Source organism: Eptesicus fuscus, chromosome 7 (assembly GCF_027574615.1).
Source record: "Eptesicus fuscus isolate TK198812 chromosome 7, DD_ASM_mEF_20220401, whole genome shotgun sequence".
NCBI lineage: Eukaryota > Metazoa > Chordata > Mammalia > Chiroptera > Vespertilionidae > Eptesicus > Eptesicus fuscus.
Genome location: NC_072479.1, coordinates 5,259,045 through 5,283,720, shown reverse-complemented (window position 1 = coordinate 5,283,720; position 24,676 = coordinate 5,259,045). Strand labels below are relative to the sequence as shown.

At 44.2% G+C, this 24,676-nt stretch overlaps 1 protein-coding gene, 1 non-coding gene and 1 pseudogene across 2 annotated transcripts in view; 1 reads left to right on the top strand and 2 right to left on the bottom strand.

Annotated features, from left to right (window-relative positions):
• Nucleotides 1-24,676, bottom strand: part of ATP12A (ATPase H+/K+ transporting non-gastric alpha2 subunit) — a 93,981-nt gene that overhangs the window by 46,186 nt on the left and 23,119 nt on the right.
• Nucleotides 5,520-5,623, bottom strand: LOC114228540 (U6 spliceosomal RNA). Its single transcript, XR_003614694.1, has one exon. It is a non-coding gene; the product is annotated as a U6 spliceosomal RNA (small nuclear RNA).
• Nucleotides 17,297-17,441, top strand: LOC114228541 (small nucleolar RNA SNORA48; annotated as a pseudogene).

Sequence of the window (24,676 nt, the reverse complement as noted above, 5' to 3'; positions counted from 1 at the left end):
CTGGTTTTGGGATTAGGTTAATGCTGGCCTGATAAAAAGAGGTTGGAAGTGTTCCTTCCTCTAGATTTTTTGGAATAGTTTGAGGAGGATAGGTGTTAGTTGTTCTTTGAATGTTTGGTAAAACTCTTCTGTGAAACTATCCGGACCACGGCTTTTGTTTGCTGGTTGTGTTTTTGTTTGTTTGTTTTTTATTACTGTTTCAATTTCATCAGTAGTTTTGGCTTATTCAGGTTTTCTGATTCTTCCTGATTGAGTTTTGGAAGATTGTATTTTTCTAGGAATATGTCCATATCGTCCAGGTTGTTATGATCCTTTCTATTTCTGTGGGGTCAGTTGTTACTTCACCTCTTTTGTTTCTGATTTCATTTATTTGGTCCCTTTCTCTTTGTTTCTTGATGAGTCTGGCTAAAGGTTTATCAATCTTGTTTATCTTTTCAAAGAACCAGCTCTTGGTTTCATTGATCTTTTGTATTTCTTTTTTAGTCTCTATGCCATTTATTTCCACTCTGATCTTTATTATTTCCTTCCTTCTACTTACTCTTGGATTTTCTTATTGTTCTCTAATTCTTTAAGTTATAGGGTTAGATAATTTATTAGAAGTTTTTCTTCTGTTTTGAGGTAGGTCTGTAGTGCTATGAACTTCCCTCTCAGGACTGCTTTCACTGTATCCCATCGATTTTGGGTTATTTTTGTGTTCATTTTCATTTGTTTCCAGGAAGCTTTAATTTCTTCCTTGATCTCATTGGTAACCCATTCATTGTTTAATAAAATGCTATTTAGTCTCCACATATTTGAATGTTTTAAAGTGTCTTTATTGTAGTTTATTTCTAATTTCATGCCATTGTGATCTGAGAAGGTGCTTGATATGATTTCAATCTTCTTGAACTTGTAGAGACTTAGTTTGTCTCCTAACATGTGGTCTATCTTTGAGAATGACCCATGTTAGCACCTATGATTAAAGTACAGGCCATTATGACATGCCTGCAACTTCCCAAAGCATTCTTTCTTTCATTGTTTTTGGACATTTTATAATGTTTTTATCTTATGAATACTTTGTGAATGGTCACTAAAGCCCATTTATAACAAGCACCTATGAACATCCTGGTCTTAAAAATCAGGAAGCAAAAATTAATCCCTAAACTGTGAGGTTACTGAAGTATATCAATCTCTGAATGTTTGTCACCAGCCCTTTTAAGAGAAAAATGTCTTTTTTAAAAATATTTTTATATAGTTTATTTAAACCACACACAAAAAGTTCACTCATTTCTTCCAAGCCCCGCCCCCTGCCTCTTGCAACCACCAATCTGTTCTCTGTATGCATTTGTCTTTCTCTGTCTTACTTTTTTACTTGCATAATATTCTCTAGGTCCATCCATGTTGTTGCAAATGGCAAGATTTAATTATTTTTATAGCTAAATAATATTCCATTACATGTATATATGTACCACTTATTTTTTATCCATTCATTGTTGCTTCCATATCTTGGCTATTGTAAGTAATGCTGCAATAAACATGGGAATGCATTATTACACATGTCTGGGACTTGGCAAGGACAAACATTCATGTGAGGGTCAATCAGTTTGTTGTGTCCACTTGGCAAGGCTGCAGTCCCCAGTTACAATCAAACACTCATCTAAGTGTTGTTGTGAGGTATTTTAAAGATGCGATTAAAGTCTATAACCAAGGAAGATTGTCCTGGGTATTGAAAAACCTTGAAGGCCTAAAGAGCAGGGCTGAGGCCCCTAAAGATGGATTCTGCCTGTGGACAGTAGCCTCAGTGCATGGCCTGGCGTTCCATCCAGCCTCCCTTCCTGACAGCCTTCAGACTCGCCCTGCCAGCCTCCACAATTTTGTAAGCCAATTCTTTGCTAACAGTCTCTTACTATCTATCTCCTACTGATTTTGTTTCTCTGGTTGAACTTGCACTGATACAGTTTCTACAAGCACTTTGTAGATGGGCAAATGGAAATTCAGTGGGGATACCAGGATTCCACAGTGTCACCAAGAGAGTGAGTGACATCCAAGGACCAGCTCCAGGCCTGCAACCTGGAGTTATTTCCGCTGTGTACCTCTTGTCATTTTTCTGACTCTGGATAAAAGGCAAAGAAAGATTTGTTCAACCTTCTCTGTATAGTTTCCCAGAAAGTTTTGTGAGAGTTGATGAGTTTTATGACAAGCAAGACGCCTTCCTTTGAAGCGCTAGAAACTATTTGCGCAGCCCTTTCCCTTCTTCACACTCCAAGAATAGCACAGACTCTTTAAGAACTTGAGAGAGGAACTCTTTTTACTGCTGCTTGCCTTCAAAGTGCTGGTAGAGGTAAGCTGACTGCTGGTGCAGGTAGTAGCACTGAGACATCATGGGAGACTTGATGGGCAGTATCATAAGAAGAGGTGGCAAGAAGGGATTCCAAGGTGAACTGGCAATTATATCTAAGCAAACTTATTTCCCATCTCATAGTCACACAAGAAATATTGCCCACAGTCTATGTACTTGACTGGATTGAAGACAACAGAAGCAGGACAAGAGGAGGGAGGACTGTAATATACTTCCTCACAGGAAAAATGTAGGATTCTTTTCTTGGAAACCTGGAAAAACTGATTAACTCTATAGACAGAGAGATGCATAAGAAAGTCTTGGAAAATTTCTCCCAGGAAAAATATGTTTGTATATAATGAGCTACAAAATTCATCCTCCCAGTTTAGAAGAAGGATAGCATCTCCCAAACTAGATAAAACACTGGGCATCAAAAGGGAGACAATGATCCCCAAATATATAGGATGTTCCCCAAAATTAATTAATTAATTTATTTATTTATATATTTTGGTTTTTGTTCCCCAAAATTTATACACACACTTTGAATAATTATAAAGGCAGTGTTTATTAAAATACATTTCATTTTCACTTAACAGCTATCAGCTGTTAAAGTGTGTATAAATTTTGGGGGGACACCCTGTATTTACTTGGAATTAAACTTTGTAGTTTCCTTATGAGCTCATCAGATCTTTAAAATAGAATTTTCATCTGTGTTCTCATAAAGGCTGTGTAGCCCTAGCCAGTTTGGCTCAGTGGACAGAGCATCGGCCTGGGGACTGAAGGGTCTCAGGTTCGATTCCCGGTCAAGTACACATGCCCAGGTTGCGGGCTTGATCCCCAGGAGGGGGTGTGCAGGGGGCAGCTGATAAATGATTCTCTTTCATCATTGATGTTTCTATCTCTCTCTCTTCCTTCCTCTCTGAAATCAATAGAAATATGTTTTTTAAAGGGCTGTGTAAATATGGATTCTAATATAGGTAGGAAAATTGCACATTCAAGGTCAGATGTGTAATTTACACAGAAGATTGTTTCCTCAAGTAATTCCCTCACTTGGGGAGCAAGGGACCAGAAGGATGATGGAAAGAAGTTCTCTTCTTTTTGAAATGTTAATTATAGCAGCAGCAGCAACTGAGTTGCTTCTGGTTTACTGGGGCTATAACAGAAGCCTGTGCAGGCCAATATACTGAGCCTATGATGTAACTTTTCAATTAAAACACAGCTGAGCAGCTGTTTAAGTGGTGTTACTTTCCTGAATGGTCTTGGGAGACCTCTTTAAATAATTCCACGATTCTCTAATTCATTTTATGGCATGGTAATTGGCATGATCATCCTTTAAAAAAGGAGAAGTTAGCCCTGACCGGTTTGGATCAGTGGTTAGAGCATCAGCCCCTGATGCTCTAACTGGAGGGTCACGGGTTTGATTCTGGTCAAGGACAGGCACCTAACCAGATTGCCTCTCAGCGGCCTGAGCCTGCTTCTTTCTCCAGCCCAGCTCAAACTGGATTCTAACCATGGTTATCACGTAAGTGATCCAGATTGGACTTGCCTTCTCTTCCATTAACTAAAATGCATTTATAATGTTAATTTTTATAAATATTTTTTTTAAAACACACCTGTATTCAACAAATTCAGCAAACATTTACTGAGCCCTTATGATGTGTTATGAGTTACTCAGCCCTTACAGGTGTTATGAATGACAATTGAGTTCTGAATTCGTTATGAATTGTCAATTCGTTATGAATTGACAATTGTTATGAATGACAATTGAGTTCTCTAGCTCTGTTAGTACTGCCTACCACATGCATCATGAGCTGAATAAACATGTGAAAAAAATGGCCTGGAAAAAATGCATTTACAGTAACAGAAGGTAGTAAATAACTAGCAAAGGTAAGTGGAGCTCCCTTCTATCTAAAATTGTTTTTAGGGTAAAAATACTTCTGGCCAAGACACTCTTTTGAGAGTGATTATTTTAAAGTTTTTCTATATGAGAAAATCCTTAATACCCTTCTTTGAGTAAAAACAAACAAACAAACAAAAAAAAACACACCACAATCAAACTACAAAATACTTCAAATTAAAATAAACAAAAATGTGCAAGAACTTTATTAAATCAGTTATAAATATTATTGAAAGGCACGGAAGATTCAAGTAAATAGAGAAATGGACCAGGTTTTTATGATTGTAGAGAGCAATATTAAAGAGATGTAAATTATACAGAAATAAATCTCTAGGTTCAGTGCAATTCCAGTAAAAAATTATCATGCAGGTATAGCACTTAAAACACAGTGGTATTGAATAAAAAATAAACAAAAGGAATAGAAATCAAATGCATGTTTACATGAGAAGTTGATGTAAGATAGTGGAGGTATTACAAATTAGTGGAGGAATGATATTATATGTAAAAAAATGAAATTAGATTCCTACCTCATACCATATACAAAGAAACAAACAAACAAAAAAGGAAATATGGTGTCCGACCGACATAGCTCAGTGGCTGAGCATCAATCTATGATCCAGGAGGTCATGGTTTGATTCCCGGTCAGGGCACATGCCCAGGTTGTGGGCTTGATCCCCAGTGCAGGGTGTGCAGGAGGCAGCCAGTCAATGATACTCTCTCACCATTGATGTTTCTATCACTCTTTCCCTCTCCCTTCATCTCTGAAATCAATAAAAATATATTAATAAACATATACTAATATAAAAGGAAATATGGTAATCTTAAGATAGGTAAATAATGGAAGAAACCACAAAATAAAACATCAATAGATTTGTTTATAAAAATGTAAAACTTCCAATATCAAACAAATGAAAATATATACACAATATTGAAAGAGAAAGTATTAAAATTATTCATATCTAAAGAATTCTTTTATTATTGTTTTTTATTTTTTATTTTTGGCAATCCTCACCAGAGTATATTTTTTCCACTGCTTTTTCAGAGGTAGTGGAAGGGAGGGTAGGGGAGAGAAACATCAATGTGAGAGAGACACATAGATTGGTTGCTTCCAGCACGTGTCCCCACTGGGGATGGGAGTGAGCCCACAACCCAGGTACCTGCCCTTGACCGGGAATTGAACCTGTGACCCTTCAGTGCTCAAGTCCATGCTTTAACCACTGAACAGCACAGGTCAGGGCTAAAGAACTCTTTTAAATCAATGAAATGAACATAAACACTTTGATATAGGGAAACGACTGAGCACAAAAGAAATACAAATTGGCCCTAGCTGAATTTGCATGTCATCCTTGCACAGGGGCATGTTAATCTCTCTGTCTTTCTAATTTTCATATACGTGCTGCCGACTACAGCACTATGAATTGGTTCAGCTCACTTGGTATGAAGCTCTTCTTTTGAGTGACAGGCCGACAGATTCCGTTAAGGCTGTTCCAGGTTTGAACAGAAAAGGAGGCTGTGCAGCTAACGCAGCCAGTAGGCTTAGCAGGCTATTGAAATGTCAGTTACAAAAAAGAGGCCAGCACACCAGTCTGCTTCCCATTGTTTATAACTGGGCTTTGATCCTTTAGAAGCTGTTTTAATTATTTTGATGCTGGTGGAAGCATTGTGTTGCAGGGTTTGAAGAGCCAGTGAACATAAGTACAGGGTAATGTTGGGGTGATGATAATCTTTATCTCCAAGGGTTTGTGAACCAAACAGGCTCCCTGTGACCTGGACCTGTGCTCTTCTAACACCGTTATTTTCTCCTAACACCTTTTAATTTCACACCATTATCAGTGTACCAAAGTTTTGTTCACAGAACACAATGTATGTGTATTATTAATTAATTAGTGATGGGTAGGTATGTTATAAATACATAAAGTAAAATTAAATAAGTTAAAGATAAATATAAAGTAACTTAAAATTTTATTTTATTTTTTAAAATATATTTTTATTGATTTCTGAGAGGAAGGGAGAGAGAGATAGAGAGATAGAAACATCAATGATGAGAGGAAAACATTGATTAGCTGTCTCCTGCTAATTAGCTGTCCCCTAACATACAATTTTAAATATTATTAGTAACTGGAGGCCCGGTGCATGCAAATTCATGCACTGGAAGGGGGCGTCCCTCAGCCTGGCCTGCCCACTCTCACAGTCCAGGAGCCCTCAGGGACGAGAGGCGACCCGACAATCAGGGGAAGGCAACGCCCCATCACACCTCTGCTGCTGCCACTGCCAGCAGTGCAAGCCTCTGCCGGCCCTGGTTACCTGAGCCTTGGGCGGCCCTGGGTGGCTGTGCAGCCACCATCTGAGGCTTGCCTGCACCTTGGACTTGCCCTGGGAGGCTGGGGGCCTGAGGGGACTGGGGGACTCCAGAGGCAGGTGCCCTGGCGGGGCTGAGGGGACTGGACGTCGCCATATTGTGGCTGTGGGCACTACCATCTTTGAGGGCATGGCAGTCAATTAGCATATTCCCTCCTTATTGGCCGTGGGCACTGCCATCTTTGAGGGCAGGACAGTCAATTAACATATTCCCTCCTTATTGGCTGTGGGTGCCACCATCTTTGAGGGTGGGACAGTCAATTAGCATATTCCCTCCTTATTGGCTGTGGGTGCCACCATCTTTGTGGTGGCATGAGGGTCAATTAGCATATTCCCTCTTTATTAGCTTATTAGATAGGATAATACATTCAGGTATTTAATCAGTGATCATGTCAAGATAACAGGTAGGGTTCCATTCATCCTTAAAGACAGTGCATATACAGCCACATTTGAAATGTCTTCTTAGATAATTCAAAGTTTTTGTTGTTGACGAATCTCATTAGAACTGTCATTGCATTTACTTTATGTGTGACTTATGGAGCCTGCACTGGGCTAGGATCACCAGCTGGCCCATTTTCTTCCTGCCAGCTCTGCTTGCATCATCAGTGTCTTCTACAATCAGGGTTCCCCAGGGAAACTTTCTAAGCCATTAGTTAACTACATCGTAATACGTTTTTTAAAAGGAAATATGTCTGAGAGGGTGTGAGTTTGTCAGAAATAGTAAGCCTGTCACCTTCGAGGCCTGAGAAACCCTGTCAGTTATTTGAGGGACAGAATTCTTTACCTTCCTCAGTTCAAAACATCTTGAACCCCATTGTTGTTCGATGCAGTTTTTTGGGTAAGCAGGCCTGGTCACTGTATTTTGAGTTTTGTTTTGAGGATGTAGAAACCAGGATAGTGAGCACAAGAAAAGCATGGGTTGAAAAGTTTGTCCAAATCTCTCTCCTTGACTGAATTGGAGCACCTAGAATAAACCTAGACACCATGTCTCTGCCATGGTGCACTGGGAGGAAAGATGGCAAAATGTGCCTAACAGTCTCAGGGGGTCTGGAACTGTTCTTGTTGTTTGGGCTGCATGAGTGTAGAAGAAAGTCTGCTTGTCCACCCTAAGAAGGAAACATGCCAGGGAACCAGGACCAGGCGAGGGGAGACCAGGACTGTCAAAGGCGGGATGGACTTCTTGGGAGGAACAAGAGTGCTTAGTCTGGGCAGGCATTGCTCAGAAACAAGGCTCCAGGCTTGAGGAGGTCAGGGCTGAGCAGCAGAGCAGGGTGGGAGGGGGCACAGTCTAGGGGGCAGGAGGGACTGGAACCTCAGAGGCAATGGCCTGTCAGTTGGTAGATGGTGCTGCTGTGGACCCACTCTCCCCTCTGTAGGGACAATGTGGTGGCACTCAGGACTGATAGCAGCACAGAAGGGGTGTCGACCAATCCCATGAAGTGGAACCAGTGGGCCATGTCAGCAGTGAGTCCACTGAGTGACGGCCCTGGGGACCCAGACGTCCACTCTGGTGGCCAAAGGCGTGAGTTTGCAAAGAGACTGACTGGAGTGTTTGCTATCTACCTATTCAGTTGCAAATTGGCCCTAAGAGGTAATAAAAGCTACTTTATTAGAGCTCACTAGTTTAGGCACAGGGAGAGTCCACCTTGACAAACAACCCACAGAGGTATGCCTCCTAGAATTTACCCTTGGGCACACCTGCACCCACTCCAGGTGTACACGTCAGCACAAACCACAGAGGCATTTGTCAGGAACCCCTCCCTCCTCTCTCCCCATCAGGCTTCTTTCAACACCTCACCTCTAGATGACAGTCACATTCACGTTGCTTCCCCATTCCACCCCACTTCAGGGCTCAGGAGGTGAGACATTTGCATAGTGTTCCAGAATAATTATTTACCAGAAGTGTTTTTCCTCCCCAGTCTCACCCACTTAAATCCACAGCAGAAAAGACTCTTTTGTGCATTGCTCTAAAGTTTAATAAAAAGAGCTTCAAACCCAAGGAATGGCCAGTGAGTAGAAAACTATTCATATCAGCCTATCTTGACATCTGAGTTGACTCAGGTTGCTGTGCAATGCTCCCTGCAGGGGAGGAAATTGTGTAAAAATCCTGTACCAGGCTGCCCAGCCTTTAAGTCAGTTTAATAACTGCAATTATCCTTTGTTGAGGGAACAGGATAGAACCGGTGGATTTCCCCATAGAGGCTGCCATGCTTCCTGGCTTTTAGGCTTGACTTAAGCAATAGCAGTCTCCAATTTTCAGCACTTTCTTCTTGCATGTTCTGATGGTCCACAATTCCCCCTCTCAGCTCAATCCTGTAGACCCATGCAGAACTCAGGTGTGTGCGAGAAATGCCCAAGAGACTCTGCTCACTAGACAGAAAGGGTGAGATATCTCAAGCATAATCCTCATCTCAATGAAATACTCCAGTGTGCAGTGAGATGGGCAGGAGTCTCAAATACTTTCTAGATCCTTTGTGTTTTTCTGTATATTAACTCTTCCTAGCCCTGAATGATTAAGACACAGAGATTGGAACAATATTTTCCATGCTTTATGAAGAGGTGGTATCAAGTGGGGGCTCCCAGCCATTTGCACAGGAGACCCTTCCACAGCCTTAATTTCCTCACCTGTAGAATGGAGTCAACATACTTCCCAGGAATGTATTAGTACAGGTTGTGGTATGTAGTAAGCACTCATCAAGGTGGCTATTGTTGTCTTTTATAGAATAGAAGTCTCTATTAAACATACTTTATTATTTTTTATATTTTTATTGATTTCAGAGAGGAAGGGAGAGGGAGAGAGAGATAGAAACATCAGTGATGAGAAAGAATCATTGATTGGCTGCCTCCTGCACGCCCCCTACTGGAGATCCAGCCCGAAACTGCATGTGCCATTGACTGGAATCAAACCCGGGATCCTTCAGTCTGTAGGTCAATGCTCTATCCACTGAGCCAAACCAGCTAGGGATATTAAACATACGTTAATATAAGATGCATAAAAGGCATTATTGGTAATGTGTACTACCTTAAGAGATTTATGGGTCAAAATGGCAGTACTGTAGTTCCTTTATATGTGAAAGCAATCTTAACAATTTGTTTATTGATTTCAGACAGAAATGCTTTATCTTACTGAAATCCTTGTGATAGAAATGAGAACACACATATGTGCAGTCATTTAAACATGATTAAAGAACAAGGACAATGGCATATTTTTACCCTTGGTTTTTATACATTAGGCCCAAAGCTAGAGACACTTTGAAATATGGGGAAGCACAGGACTTGGTTGGAAGGTCTGTAAGGAGGATTCTCCGAAAGGTCAGGGGTATCTGTGAGGATCTTGCCGAAGGCGGCAGCCCCTACCTTGACTTTTCCAAACAAGTCCGATCCCCTGGGGTGTTTTGCTAGAATCTCTTGTTTAGTCTTTAAAGACCCGACCTTGTGGAAACATGTGCTTTCTCAAAGAAACTTACCCTGCTTATTGTATCTAGAGGTTAATTTTAGTTCAAGTTGTTGTTACAATAAAAAGCTAACCAGGCAGGCAATCGGGGCTATTTTGGTGCCTAATGCCAAACAAGCCCCTTAGCCTTCTCTTTCACAGAAACACGTGTCAGAGTAATCTGTTCATCCGTCGCTCAGGGTCTGCTGGTCATACCTGGCATTGAAATATACACTTAATAATTTGTTAAATGGATATTGGAACAGAATGTATAAAGTCAAAGCCTTGAGTGAGTAGAATATTTCCTTGATTCATTTTGTTGAACTCCTGATTTTCAGTATAGTATTTCCACAGTCATAAAAGGGGGGTGTATTCAATATTTGAAAATGTCAAAAGGGCTATCCAAACCATTACTGATGATCTGTTCTAGGGGTCTTTTCTTTTTTTATCTTCTTTAAATATTTTTATTGATTTCAGAGAGGGAGAGAGAGATAGAAACATCAATGATGAGAGAGAATCATTGATTGGCTGCTTCCTGCACGTCCCGAAATCTGGGCATGTGCCCTTCCCGGAATCGAACCAGGGACCCTTCAGTTCCCAGGCTGATGCTCTATCCACTGAACCAAACTGGCTAGGCTGCTCTAGGGGTCTTTTAAAGAAGATTTTTAAAAGTCTGCACCAGTTGAGTGATTATGTAACAATCATGTCCAAGATCCTTTTCAGCTCTAAAATATGTCTATATTCCTCTGAGATAATAACTAGGACAAATTTAAATATAACTTTCTAATAATTTATTCCAGAAATATGAATCTTTATTACTTTTCAATGCAAACCACTTCTTAAGCAAATAGTTGCCTAAGATTGGCAAACTTTGGTCGGGGGGGAAGGTGAAAAAAGTTTGGTAGTGTGTGGATAAATTTTAATGTGAGAATCACCCCTGTGTTCATGGCCCAAACAGGAGAAATGACATAACAATGACAAATAGTCCTTTCTGTGGAAAATCTTGCTGGTTGATTTGAATGATAACAAAGCTTAATTGAAAACAGCTACACTTTCTCCACTGTGAAATGGGGGTGCAAAGTGAGGGTGGGGCAATCATCCAGCCTCTCCCTAACGGAAAGGTAGGAATAAAGACCATTAGTAACCAAAATAGGAACATAGTGATTATGGCATAGACAAAAGCTACTTTCCCAGTAATAAATATTTGGTAAATGCTAATGAAAACTCACGCAGAATTTTCATTAAACCATGCTCCTTTTCCCTAGTGTGTCCCTATCCAATACATTCCATCATTCTTTCCTTACACCAGCTTCAGCAGCTCCTTCAGGGAAGGCCTTCCTGCACTCAGAGAAGCCAGATCCTTTCCTCTAACATCTTCCCTCCACCAGGCCTCACCTCACCTTCCTTTTCTACCTCTCTTTCACCATTTTTCTGCCTTAAGGAAGCTTCCCTTCACTGAAATTCCTCACTCCTTGCTAGTTGTGCTACTCTCAAACTATGTCCCGGGGGAAGACAGAAAGGAAATCCATCTGTATTGCATGATAAAGGAGATACATCTGATCCATAACATGGTCTGTGTTGATTTTAAAGTATGTCAGTTGCAATTCAAAATGGGCTTCCTCTTTTCTTCACTTTTTAGTCCATCAAAAACATTGGATTCCTATTGATTTATACCTTTTGGGACTTCAACTTCTTGAATTTGAAGATGTAAATAATTATCTGCTCTTATCTGCCTATTTTCTCCTGAAACACCTGTTAGTATGATGGCTTTTCTGCTGATTTCCATGTCTCTGAGTTCCCATGCAGAAGTTTGATCTCTTTATTTCAGATGCACCTTTCAGTTCTACCAAATCTCTCTTATACTGTGTATATTCTGTTATTTCACCTTTTTGTGGAACTTGCAATTAAAATAGTATATAGTTTTCATTTCTGAAAGTCCTAATTGTCGTTTTCAACCCCTCACCACCCTTTATTTTTAAATAGGAGCTTGCTCTTTTTTAGAAATTTGATTCATTGCTTTGTATCTTTACGGGGTTCAGCATTCCTTTCATATGGCCATTTTATCATCTCAAATAGTTACAGCTTGAATGTTGCTGCCCATTCTGTTTGTGAAATTTTGCTAACTGTGGGCTGTTTCCTCATGAATTTTGTCAGTTTGATTACTAGCTTCTGTTTAGTAGGGCTTACTTCATTCCTAAGAATCTCCTGTGGCTTCATTGTAAAAGTCCTTACAGATTTGTTTTGCAGCCAATTTTATGATGATACTAGAGGCCCGGTGCATGAAAATTCATGCACTGGAGGGGGAGGTCCCTCAGCCCAGCCTGCCCCCTCTCTCAGTCCGGGAGCCCTCAGGGGCGGGAGGCGACCCGACAATCAGGGGAAGGCGACACCCCATCACACCTCTGCTGCTGCCACTGCCAGCAGTGCAAGCCTTGGCCAGCCCTGGTTACCTGGGCCTCAGGCAGTCCTGGGCAGCTGGGCAGCTGCCATCCAAGGCTTGCCTGCCCCTTGGGCCGGCCCTGGGTGGCTGGGGGACTAAGGGGACTGGAGGACTCCAGAGGCAGGTGTGGGTAGTGACTGGGCCCACCTGGGGGCGGGCCCGGTCTTGCCATATGCCTGCCACCCCAGTGGGGCTGAGGGGACTGGGTGCCGCCATCTTGTGGCTGTGGGCACCGCCATCTTTGAGGGTGGGGCAGTCGATTAGCATATTCCCTCCTTATTGGCTGTGGGTACCACCATCTTTGAGGGAGGGGCAGTCAATTAGCATATTCCCTCTTTATTAGATAGGATTGTGGCTGGGAGATGCTAGGGTGATGTCAACTCAAGTTCCACCTCTACAAAGAGAAGGCCTGGAGTTCTGCATTCTCAGGGGAACTTTTCCTCTAGTGCTAAAGTAGACCAACCTCTTTTCAATGGCTTGTGCCAATGGGTCAGGTTTTCCTCACCCACCAGATTATGTACAAAGGGTTTTGAGAATTAAGTATTTTGTTTAGGCTTGTTCTCCGTTCCAATTACCCTCCTTGTGAGAATTCAAAGTCTTGTTTCCAGTTCAAGCTCTCCATTAAGGCAGTTAGGACCACCCTTGTCCCAGGGCATCGGTCGAACACTTACGGTGCCAGCATTTGGATTCTCTACAGTTTATGGCACTTGGCAATTATCCTTCCCCTCCCTGCCCCACACTTCCTTCTGTTGAAAGATTCGCCTTGTATTAAACAGTTGTTCTGCTTTGGCAATCCTAAGGATTTTAGGCAATTTAAATCAGCCCTATTGCCAGAGAGCCCTATTATAATCACCAATATATTTGGATAATTTGTCAGTAGGCATGGCTGTTTCTGCTAATCAGTGGTGATTGGACTGAGAGGCTGCACTGCTGTATTAATGAGCATGTCTGCATCATCGTATGCTATATACACTGCATATCTGTACTCATGCTTTTTAGGAGTTCGAGGATGCCGTTCCCTCAGCTGCTGCCACGCCCACAGGTCAGAGCTCAAGCTTCCACATTCTCCACACCTGGGTTTCAGTACCAGCTCCATCACCCATCTTGCTGTGAGATCATGGGTTGCTTGTCTTCTAAACTTTAGTCTTCCCAGATATAAGACTGGGACAGTAACGACTGCCTTATCTGAGTACAAAAAGGATTAAATGAGATTCTGCACATAAAATACTTAGAATCAAGTGCTTGGGTAACTGCCACCAGTAAATAGTAAGTATTCTTGCCATTGCCCCCTAAGAATAGCGATCAAACCATTTCTAAGCTCGCCAATGCCTGTTTTGAGCCCAGCTTTGTAACTCTGCTCTTTTTTATGTCATCTGCGTCATTCAGGGTGAATGAGTGTGGGAGAACAGGAGACCCCAGGGTCTTTGGTCCAAATCCCGTTCTGCAGCTTGTTGGCCATGGCAGATGACAGCTTCTCTAAAACTCATTTCCTTTGCTCTAAAATTGGGATATGAACATATTGGTGCGCAATGAATGTGAAAATGCCCAGAGTGGCACAACTTCCCGCCAAGTCCAGACCCGTGTGGGCCGTTCCTTCAGACATCTCTTGCTCACTGCACTGTCTACTCTGTGCATGCTGGGCTGAATGGAGTGAACGAAACCAGGAAGGAGAAATGGGACACGCATGGAGCAGGGCAGGACACAGCAGCTCCATATGTGGCCATGGGAAGTCAGAGTCCAAGTGCTCACGTTTTAGCTGTGGGAGTTTTGCTGTGTGTGTCAGGAACATTGTTTCTACTTTTTTTATCTTCCCGTAGAGCCCAGAACCAGCTGCACTAGGGACTTCATCTGGCCAGCAATGCTGAAGCCTAGACTTACAGCCCACCCCAGATGGGTGGAGATGCCTAGAGGGAAGATGGGTCACACTTGGCTGTTAATAAAAAGGACCTGTTTCTGCCTGAGTAGCTGGCAAAGGGTGTGGAGCCTTTGAAAGACTGACTGGATTCTCTCCCTACTTTGCATAACAATCTTGAACTTGGCATTTCTACTTCCACAGGAGGGGAAATACTGGAGAGTTCTGAGTGATAACACAAACCTTCCTTCTTCAGTGGCTCAAGAGTTTCACTTGAGCAGTAGAAGGAACCAGAATGTTCACATAAAACCAGGACAAGTTCGCCTGGACATTGAATTGGGGCTCTAAAAGCCATCAGCAACATCAAGTGGTTGCTCAGATTCCCAGCTGGGCATTGTCTGTGTCCATCTATTACCTCTTCCATGTTTCCTCCCCTTCCTTCTAACTGGCAATGTGCCCGGAGTGTGCCAGGTGCTTTGTGTTCCCATTCATCCACCCAAGTTCTCAGCACTATCATATTAACATGCCCACTTTTACAGATAGGAAGCTTAGGGTCAGAGAAATAAAGGGATTTGCCCAAGAGGGAGGAGACAGCAACATGTAGGAGTACCTGGCTCCAAAGTTGGCTTTGTCCATTGTCTCATGTGGCCATCCCACCACCAGGCCCTGGGTCCTGCTTCTCTTGGAAAGCCCAATCAGTGCTCCAGGCTCTTCTCTGACTCACAAACTATAAGCTCAGGGAAGTCCCTTCCTCCACTGGGGCTTGGCTTCTTTAGCTATAAAATGAAGGGTGTATTAGAGGACCTCTAGGGCTTCAAGGATTCTTCTAACCAAGTTTGGACTGCCATGGAATCTCTTCACCTCACAAACGCTCACCTGAAAGTGTCAAGATAGAATGCAGGGAACTAGTATTTATTAAGAGCTGACTTTGCACCAGAATTATGCTGGGTGCCATTAGCCAAAGTTCCTGATTTTCATTAGGCCTGATGCTAATCTCCTTTAAATTGATTCTGGTATTTATAAACTCTTCCTCATTTCTGGGATTTGTTGTCTTTAGGCTCCTCTGTGTCTACAATGCTTTCTTCCTGTCCCCTCCCTGCCAAAGAACTGGAGCAAGAGCCATTTGCTTTGGATGGCACTGCACAAGAATGCCCTCCTGTGTTCATTTTGGGTAAAAGGCTCGAGAAAAGAGGCTGGGAAGGAAGGTTGGTTTAACAAGAATGAGCATAGATGATTTTTCTCTAAAGGGCTGAACATGGTGTTCTGACTTCTCATTAATCTGGACCTTTTGAAGGACCTCCAGGGCCATGAAACTGATTCTCTTTGTGGACAGGGATAAAAAGATTTTTCTCTTATTTCTATAACTTCCCGGGAATTGTTTTTGGCATGTGGGAGTGTCTTGCTCAATCATCACTATTCATTCAGGGTTAGAATTCATGGGTGACTAGGAATCATGAAAGAAGCTGGGTAGAGAAGTATCTCAGAAGACTTTGCCCTTGGCCGGTAGATACTTCGAAGTGAAATTGGCAATTAAGAACCTTGTAAAAAGTCTTAGAGACCAGCCTTTAAGAAAATTATAGCCCCAGCTAGGTGGCTCAGTTGGTTGGAGTGTTATTCCATACACACACAAAAAAGGTTGTGGATTTGATCCTCTGTTGGGGCAAGTATGGGAGGCAACTAATTAATCTCTCTCTCCCTTCCTCTCTCTCTAAAATCAATAAACATATCCTCAAGTGAGGATTTAAAAAAAAGAAAATTATTTGAGGAGGCCACACCCACCCACACTTGGCAACCCCCATGGTCATGGTTGGGACTCTGAGGCTTCCAACTTCATATTTTATTGAAACATACAGGCTGAGAAGCTCCTAGGAAGACTGACGCTTTAGCCCCTGCTAGCTACAACTCTTAGAATTTAGTTAAATTTACATCAATTCAACAGATTTATCAAAACCTTGCTATTTGCTTTGCTAAACCCCAAAGTTTCTCTGGCTTAGTACAACTGAAGTTGATTTCTGGGGGAGGACAAGAGGTTGGGTGGGAGTTGAAGGGATTTCCTCACAGTCCTCCTGGAACCCGGTTGGGGGAGGTTCTGCCCTGGCCTCGCCCTGGGTGACTACACCCAGTTGGGGGAAGGAGGAAGAGAGTGGGACAATCTCTTAGGAAGGTGCCACAGGGCAGTTATGCCAATCCACTCTGGGTGGCCCAGACTTACCCACATGGATCCACCTACTATAAGAGAACTGGGACATGAAGTTCCCAGCTGGGCAGTGTGCATGCATACTGTGTGTATGGCATTGTGCTCCCAGAGGGCTGACAGTGCAGGTGGAAGTAACAGTCACTTCCCTTGCTCCCTGCACCCCCTTGCCACTCCCTAAGCACCTTTCCTTCATCTCACCATTCCCTCCATCCTTTCTTACCTCCAACACACACACACACACACACACACCCTCATTGCTTCAGGCCTAGCATTATTTTCCCACAATGTAATTTTCATCAGTCCCTGCCTTGCCTAGAACTTGAGGGGACACCTTGCTGCTGCATCAAGGATACACTCCTTTGCCCTTTGCTTTAGACCCCTTATAATATGACCCCACTCTCTAGTCCCACATTCTATGAAGCCTCCCAACAGCTCTTGTCTTAATTGGAACTCCCACTTGTTTACGGGAAGTCCTGCAGTTTTTATACATTTCCCTATCAATTCTGTATGTCTGTTTTAGTGTTCTTTGTTAGGTTGTACATTCCTTAAGCAGAAAGAACAAGCCTAGAACAAGCTCCTGCTTGTCCCTGCTCAGTGTTCTGCTATCATCCTCCAACTTTGCCTTTTCAGACAAGCGGAGTGTAGACCTAGGCAATGTTCTTTCGTGTGTGAGTGCCCTCTGGTGGTGAGAGTCACTGTGGGCTCAGAGAAGACATTTCCTGACCAATCAGGACCCACTCGTGAGGATTAATTTTTTTTTCCCTTGTTAGTGTCTTTTCTGATAGAACACCAAGAATCCATTTCCACCCCCTGTCAATGGGCAAGGAGACACCTGATTGGTGGTGTTGCCCTTATATCAATCAGGGGCAAAGCAGATGTACAGTCCTTAGTTCATCCTAGCTTGATGCCTGTGTCGGTGGCCAGAGTTGTTTCATGCCTGAGGCACATAAAAAAGAAAAGAAAAGAAAAAAAAGAATCCATTTCAGCCAGAGTTGGAGACTGATGTTTCTCCTTTGTTTCCCCAGAGCACCTAGAAATTGATACACACTCGCTGGTTACTTATTTAAAATAAAAAAGCTGCGGCCCAAGTTCTTTAGTGTCCATGCTTTATTTAATGTCCATCATGGACCAGGGCTTTATTTATTATGCATTCACATATATCATCTCAAATTGTCCACAGTTCAGTGCCATAGATATGATCATCCCCATTTTTTTTCTAAAAAGAAAACAGGGGCTTCCTATCAAGGAGGAGGTGAAAATTATGGGCCAGTGAGTAGAAGAGCCAGATCTTTGAATTCAAGTCTCTTGGCTTCAAATCCTATGCTTTTTTTCTACTATTAATTGATGTTTCAACACTAAAACCCATGTAATTGGGACTTAAGGGGTTGGGAAAGAGTTATTTGGCAGACCCAGGTTTTAATTCTGAAACAGCAATTGACTTCATTGAAGCCACCAACCTTCTGGAGCCTTCCCCTGTTTCAATCCCAACCTGTGCAGATCAAAGAAACGCTGTGCTCCTCTGGCGTATTCTTTTGCTAAAAGCTTTTTTCTTTTCCTTTTTTTTTTTTTTTTTAATATATATGTTCCAAGGACAAGGAGAAACCAAACTTGAAATCCACCTGTCTCCAAAGCACATGACCCAAGTTTCTTTCAGGGTGTTGCTATCTTCTAGACAAGTGTGTTCTGATACCAAGAACTCTAAACCAGCCTGGGAATTCAGATTACAAGCTCAATGCATTCTGGCTCTGCCTCAAGTTTGGCACCAGAGTGCAGGGTGACAGCAATGGATGGCAGCACCCAGCAGCAGCAGGAAATGCTCCCAGCCCATTAGCCCAGGCAGTTTCTCTTCTCTTTTCATGTTGCATCGGAGCCCAGAAGGTGACCCTGCTTCCTCCATTGCCTGGGAGGGCCCACAACAGAGACTACTGATGTTTGCATAATGATCTAAGGTTTCTGCAGTGCTTCTTAGACACAGCTAAGCATTCAGTCTTTGCAATAACCCATGAGTTGGGTGTGTTATATCGCCCATTGTACATCTGCGGAGTCAGAAGGTCAGATATTGAATGACTCACCAAAGATCCCCCAGTAAACAGCAAACCTCAGCTTCGAAGCTGCTCCCTGGACCAGGTCCTGCTGTGCTCAGCCCACCCCCCTGTGTCCCATCCTGCACCAAACCATGGCTCTCGAATATGCTTCCTTCCCAGGCTCCAGGCCCTGCTCTCTGCCTGGGAAATTCCATCTCCGTCCACCATCTCCAACTGCAGAATCCCAACTTCAAGGCTCAGCTTCAGTGTCAATTTGTTACAAAGGTCTTCCTGATTTCCTCTTGAATTTTTCCTCTCCTGTGTTTCATGCACTTAAAAAAAATCATGTCACTGCAGCCTACTGAGTGTTGTAGTTACTGTGTTCACGTCAGCCTGTGGTTTGCAGAGTCTAGAAGAATGCCTTATTGTAGGTGGCATGTTCTCAATAAAGTGGTTATCCAACTGAATTCTTATTATGAACCAAATAAAATAGTAACAGTCAACATTTGTTGGCACTTTCTGCCTGCCAAGCTTTGCACATCTCACGTAGTCCTCACCTCCAGCCTAAAAGGTAGGTCCCGTCAGTGTCCATATCTCAGAGGTGAGAAAGCAAAACTTCAGTTTATGTAACATGTTTAGGGTCACCCTGCTAGTAAGTGATAGAGCTGGGCTGAACCGTTTCCCCCACTGCCTGTAAGGTGGGGACGAGCTCCTGGGCCCTAAGAATTGTATGTTTATTTTCTTCCCCAGAAAGAAGACTTGGCTCTAGGATGGGACTCAATTAAGGCAAAATTGTCCTTTGACTTTGCTAGTCTTCCTTTTGGCCAGCGATGGGCAGTGATCTGTGGAAGGTTGGCACTCGCCCTCATCCTCAGCCCAGAAAGAGCCTGGAAATAGAAGCCAAGTTCTCTTGAACTTGGCGTGAAAGAAAGGGAAGAGAGGGCTCATCCTGACACTTGAAGTCAGCTCAGGATCCCTGCCCGCCTTTCATATTAGGGGTAGGACCCCTCACTTTCCACAATTTCAGAGCCTCTTCAAAATGAAAATGGTAAACCAACCAGCTTGCCATTTGTAGAATGCCAGCTGCACATGGAAAGCTCAGTGCATAGTATTTCTGATTCTGAACAACACAAGCCTTGGGAATCACCCTTGTTTTGCTGATGGGAAACAGGTGCAGAGAGGTTAAGTCACTTGCTACTTGCTGCTCACTCAGGAGGTGACAAAGCCAGCAGCGAGCTGGGGTCCAATGCAGGCTGCAGCTCTGCCTTGTAGGAGAGGGAGCCACAGTCCTGGGACCCTGCAGGGAGTTGCCATTTGTCCCAGGCTCATCTGTGCGTGAAATGCAAACACCTTACCCCGGTTGGAGCATAAGCATCTTTCACAGCACAGGCCCTTCCTGCTTCTCTCGGTAGCGGGTCCTTTCCCTTTGTAAAGCCACCTGCAGGGGCTGCAGGGTTGCCCACCCCAGGAATGGCTCTGCTTCAGTCCCCTGACCTTCCCGATACCTTAGCAGTGATTGGGGGCAGGCTTGGAGGCTGGACTGTCCTTGGCACATCAGAGCTAAGAGTAAATGTTGTCAAAAGCACTGGGAGAAAGGAATGCAGGGCAGAATGGGGAAGGGCTATGACCCAGGCCCTGCTGAGTTTTGGGACTGTCCCTCCTCTGTAGTAAGGGAGGCGTGGCAGGGAGCTCCTCCAGTCACGGAAATGCTGAAGGGTTTTCCCCAGAGACACTACCCACGCAGGGAAAATGACAGGCCTTCTCTACGAAACTAGCTGAGGCCCAGGGCTTCACCCTGAGGGGCACCAGGGGTCACTGCAGGGGCTCGGTCAGTACCCACAAGGTTCTCTCTAAGGAGTGTCTTACTGCCAACAAAAGCTAAGTAGGAGGCAGTGTTGAGGTAGAAAGAAAAGGGCACCTTTTAGTACTATAAGTTATCTTGTGGATTCAAGTTCATGAAAGTAACTTACTATAAACTAGCCAATGAGAACAAGGAGGCTCTTCTGCCAGATACACACATTTTAAACAGGAGGCATGGGTGGTGTTTGCTGAGATTCATGCCAAAGTCTCATTTATATTTTTTGGTGGCACATTATTGAGAAAAACCCATATTCATGTGGATCAACTATCACACATTCCCAAAGTGTCTTGCTTTGCAATTTCAGGATATTTTATAATTAGAGTGGGCAGAAGACTTATTTCAGAGTCTACATTCAAACACACTAACCTAGCAGCTGAAGTTAAAACTTGGTGATTTCCAATGATTTATATGTTGGCTGTTACATCTTTGAATTATTTTCTGTATCAGATATAGTTAAGAAATTATACTTAGGAAGTGAAGATAAATCCTTGTGCCTCTCTGACAGCAGCCCAGCTGGACCCTGGGTTTCTGTGGAGGGTGTGTGGGAATCACTGCCCAACCAAGTCGAAGATGACTTCCTATAGAACTCTGGCACCTGCTGGGCTGCTCATTGCAAATTGTGTGTAGCGTTTAGCACAATCCCAGTGAGCCTGTTGCTGGAAATGACTGCATTGTAGTGCTTAAGAATATGGGCTCTGTTGTCAGACAGAATAGGAATCCTGGGTCTGAATAGGAACCCTGTTACTTAGCAGTGCGTTTCCACTCTCTGAACAGAAAAGGTAATATTTCTGTAGAGATGGAGCAAGATCACGTATGTAAAGCTCTGAGCCCAGGCGTTGGTATTTAGAAAGCATTTACTAAGGGGGAGGGGGAACAATTACATGGGTGGCTGCCATGGGCTGAGCACTGTGCGGGCTACTGGGCGCTATATGGAGTCAAGGTTGAGTCAGGGCTCTCCTGTACCCAGGTCCACACACACAGCTTGTACTGGATTAGGGTGTCCAGTAGCAGCTCAGAAACAACCAGAATTCATCACCTCAGACTATATTAATCATTATTATGGTTAATGATCTTAAAATAATATCCATCTTCCTTACCAGGGCAAATGACCTGGGACTCAAGCTGACGTCCACAGACCAGCATCCTGGCGTCCATCCTGGAACTTGTTACAAATGCAGATGCTCTGGCCCTCTGTAAGCACATGGTGTTGGTTATGTGCTGAGCCCACTTCCCCTCTGAGCTCTTCAGGGCTCACTCTTCTCTTGGTGCAGGATCTCTGCATTGTGAGAGCCTGCAGCCACCCCTCCTCCTTGTTCCCTCTGAATGAAGGTTGAGCTCCACATCCACTAGGGCCCTCAGGAAGTGGCCCTGCGCTCAGGTCTGGGTGAACAGGCGCCCACTCCAGCTGGCTCTTTCCAGGCTGATCCTTCAGACCACAAGCAGGACCCCTCCCAGAGGCCACTAGGAAGCAGTCTGGATACACAGAGAGCTGCCTGGAGGCTGGGTTGGGGGGTGGGGAGTGAGTAGCATCATTAGTGGTGTGGTTTTTTTGCCTAGAGTGGGGAGTGGCCTTCCTTCTGTCCTGGCCCAGGGACTTGCTGCTACTAAGAGGGACAGTGGTCACTCACCTCTGTGGAGAACAGTGAACATTTCGGAGAAGGTTGTACCAGCCAGAAAAGCAAACACCAGCTGGCGGTGAGCAGACCAGCGCTTCTCTCTTTGTGCCCCAGTGAGGACTGTGGCCTCTGTGCAGCTTATCCCTCCTCAGTTGCCTGGAGCTCTGATTGCACGATCTCCTGGGTAGAAGAGACCTTGGAGACTTATAACCCCTCCTGCAGTGGCAGCTCCTGAAGCGTGGGAACATGACAGGGGTGGCCACACTAAGGACCCAGTGAGGAGCAGGGAAGGCCTGCTCCCCCAGGCTCTGTGCAAACAACTGCTGAGACCCCCTGGCTCGCTCCTGGAGCACAGCTCCACGGAGGTGCCTATACACTTTGACCAAGTTGACAAGATGTCAGAGTCCAGGTGTGGCTCGATCTGGCTACTGTGAGGGCTGGGCGTCTTGACTCTGCACTGGCCGTTAGAAGAGGTGAACACAATTCTGTGGCCTGGCCATGGGTCAAGGAGCTCTAACTGGGGAAAAGAGGGGAGATGGAGCCAGGCTTCCCTGGGGCTTCAAGACACTCACACCCCTACTTCCTCCTGTGGTTTCCTCTTCCTAAAATCAGGACTCTGCTCTGATTTTTTTGGCCAATACCTTGCCTGCTCTTTCCTCTTTCCACCCACCTAACTAACCTTGCTCCTTTCCAACCATGCTTGTTTCACACCCCACAAGGTTTGGGCTTTAGCCCTTCCTTGAAGTTATTCCAAGGCCTCCAGCCCTGGAGCCCCATCTCCCTTACCTCTGAATGCCTTCCTCCATCCTACTTTGTTCACCAGGCTACCTACCACTCAGTTCTATGCTGTTTTTTCCTACACAGTTTCCCATGCACTGAGGCGGCCCCATTGTGACTGTGATTGAGGAACAGACTCAGTGATAGGAATGCATATTGATTTTCTCAATTTGTGTAATTTTATTTTCACTTCAAAGGACCACAGACAGAAATCAGCACTAACCAAGGCCCAGGCTTTGAAAAAAAGTCTGAGTGTGTCAGAGACCGGTGCACACACACCTGGCCCCAGCAGCCTCTCAGACACCCACTCCTTCTTACCAGGAGTGAGCAGATTCACTTGGTCATGTTCTCCATGAAGAAGGCACTCCTACAGATGGCCACCGCAACATCCTGTGTGACTCAATGTCTCCCCAGGCACATGTGCCGCCATCTGCCACCTGAAGGAGCAGGGACAAGTCCCACTCCAGGTCTTCAATCCTCTGAGCTAGGTAGGCCCTCCTCACCTTTAGCATCAGGGCCTGGTCGCTCTTTAGGACCCAGGTTCCTGGATGCCCTCTGTCTGGGCCACCTGTCTCCCCTGAGTTAGGTCTGTCTTCCTGCCATTCAGAAGGGAAGATGCTGGAATCACCTGAAAAGGACACAAATGGAAAAAGGAGAGGTGACCCCAAGAAAGTTCTGAGCTCACTCTACCCTGGACCCACCAGATGACCCTGGCATAACTGTTGTCACTCTGACAGTCTCCAGGCAACAATACCCATCAGAACACTTGGGAAGATGCTAACAAGTTACTCCAGGGACTGACCTCACGAGTCATTAATAAAGACATTGTGTTCCCTAATTTTATGTTGCCACATTAATGCATAACAACTAATTATATCATTGCCCAATCATCATGTTTAATAATTTGAAGCAATTATTGAATAATTAAATCTTGTTACATTTTATAGCCCCTTAACTCATCCTGTGTTTTCCTTCCTTAATAGCAAGGATATTTACATAATGTCTCTTTAAGCATGAAGTTTTCCTGTTACTTTATTGTCACCAAATCAGTCATCTGAGTCCCTTGATACATCTGATGACAGGTCTCTGTCTGTACCTGGTCCTTCCACAGTGGAACTGCGATAAAGCTCAGGGAAGGAATGCTAGATGTGTTGAGATTAGAACACAGGGAAGGCTGGCACCTGCACTTGGATTTCACAGGAGGATCAGCCTCGAGGGTTCAGGGGTTCAGGGGTCCTTTGGATCTCAGGAGACACAGCTCCTGCAGCCCTGCTGGGAAGGGCATCTATGTATTTCCCACCATTGTTTGGTGGCACAGATATCTTTCTTGTCATTTTTGTCTTAAGAGAGAGGTCAGTTTAATCAAGACTAACTGATTTTCCAGGCCCTCCCCCCCCGCAACATCAAGACCCAGGCACATATGATGTTCTCATGGAACTCTGAATTCAGGGAGCAGCACAGCAATCCCTGCCCCATCCCTGCCTGGGCCCCCACTCCAAGAGTAACTGTGGCAGGTGCTTCTCTAGTCATGAAGAGGGGACTCCTTGGTGACATGAGCATCCTGGCATAAGCCCATTCTAGGAAGCCTGGAGACAGGTGGTGCCTACCCACGCCCCTCTACCACCCAGGGTATTGCTCACCTCAGCAGGGTGGGAATGAGGGTGAGATGAGGGGGCACTGGGCTCAGGTTCAAGGGTCAGGGGGCCACAAAAAAACAACCCCTCAGGCCAAGAGAAGTAGTACTTTAATGCAGTATTTTTTTAAAAAATCAAACTGGCAAACTGAGGCCCATCAGCCAGCTGCAGACACGACAGAATTACTTTTATCTCTTGTCTTTTTCCCCTCCAACCTTCCTTATGTCGATGCCTCCAGAGACCTGAGTGAAGATGGGGAGTAATCCAGATGGG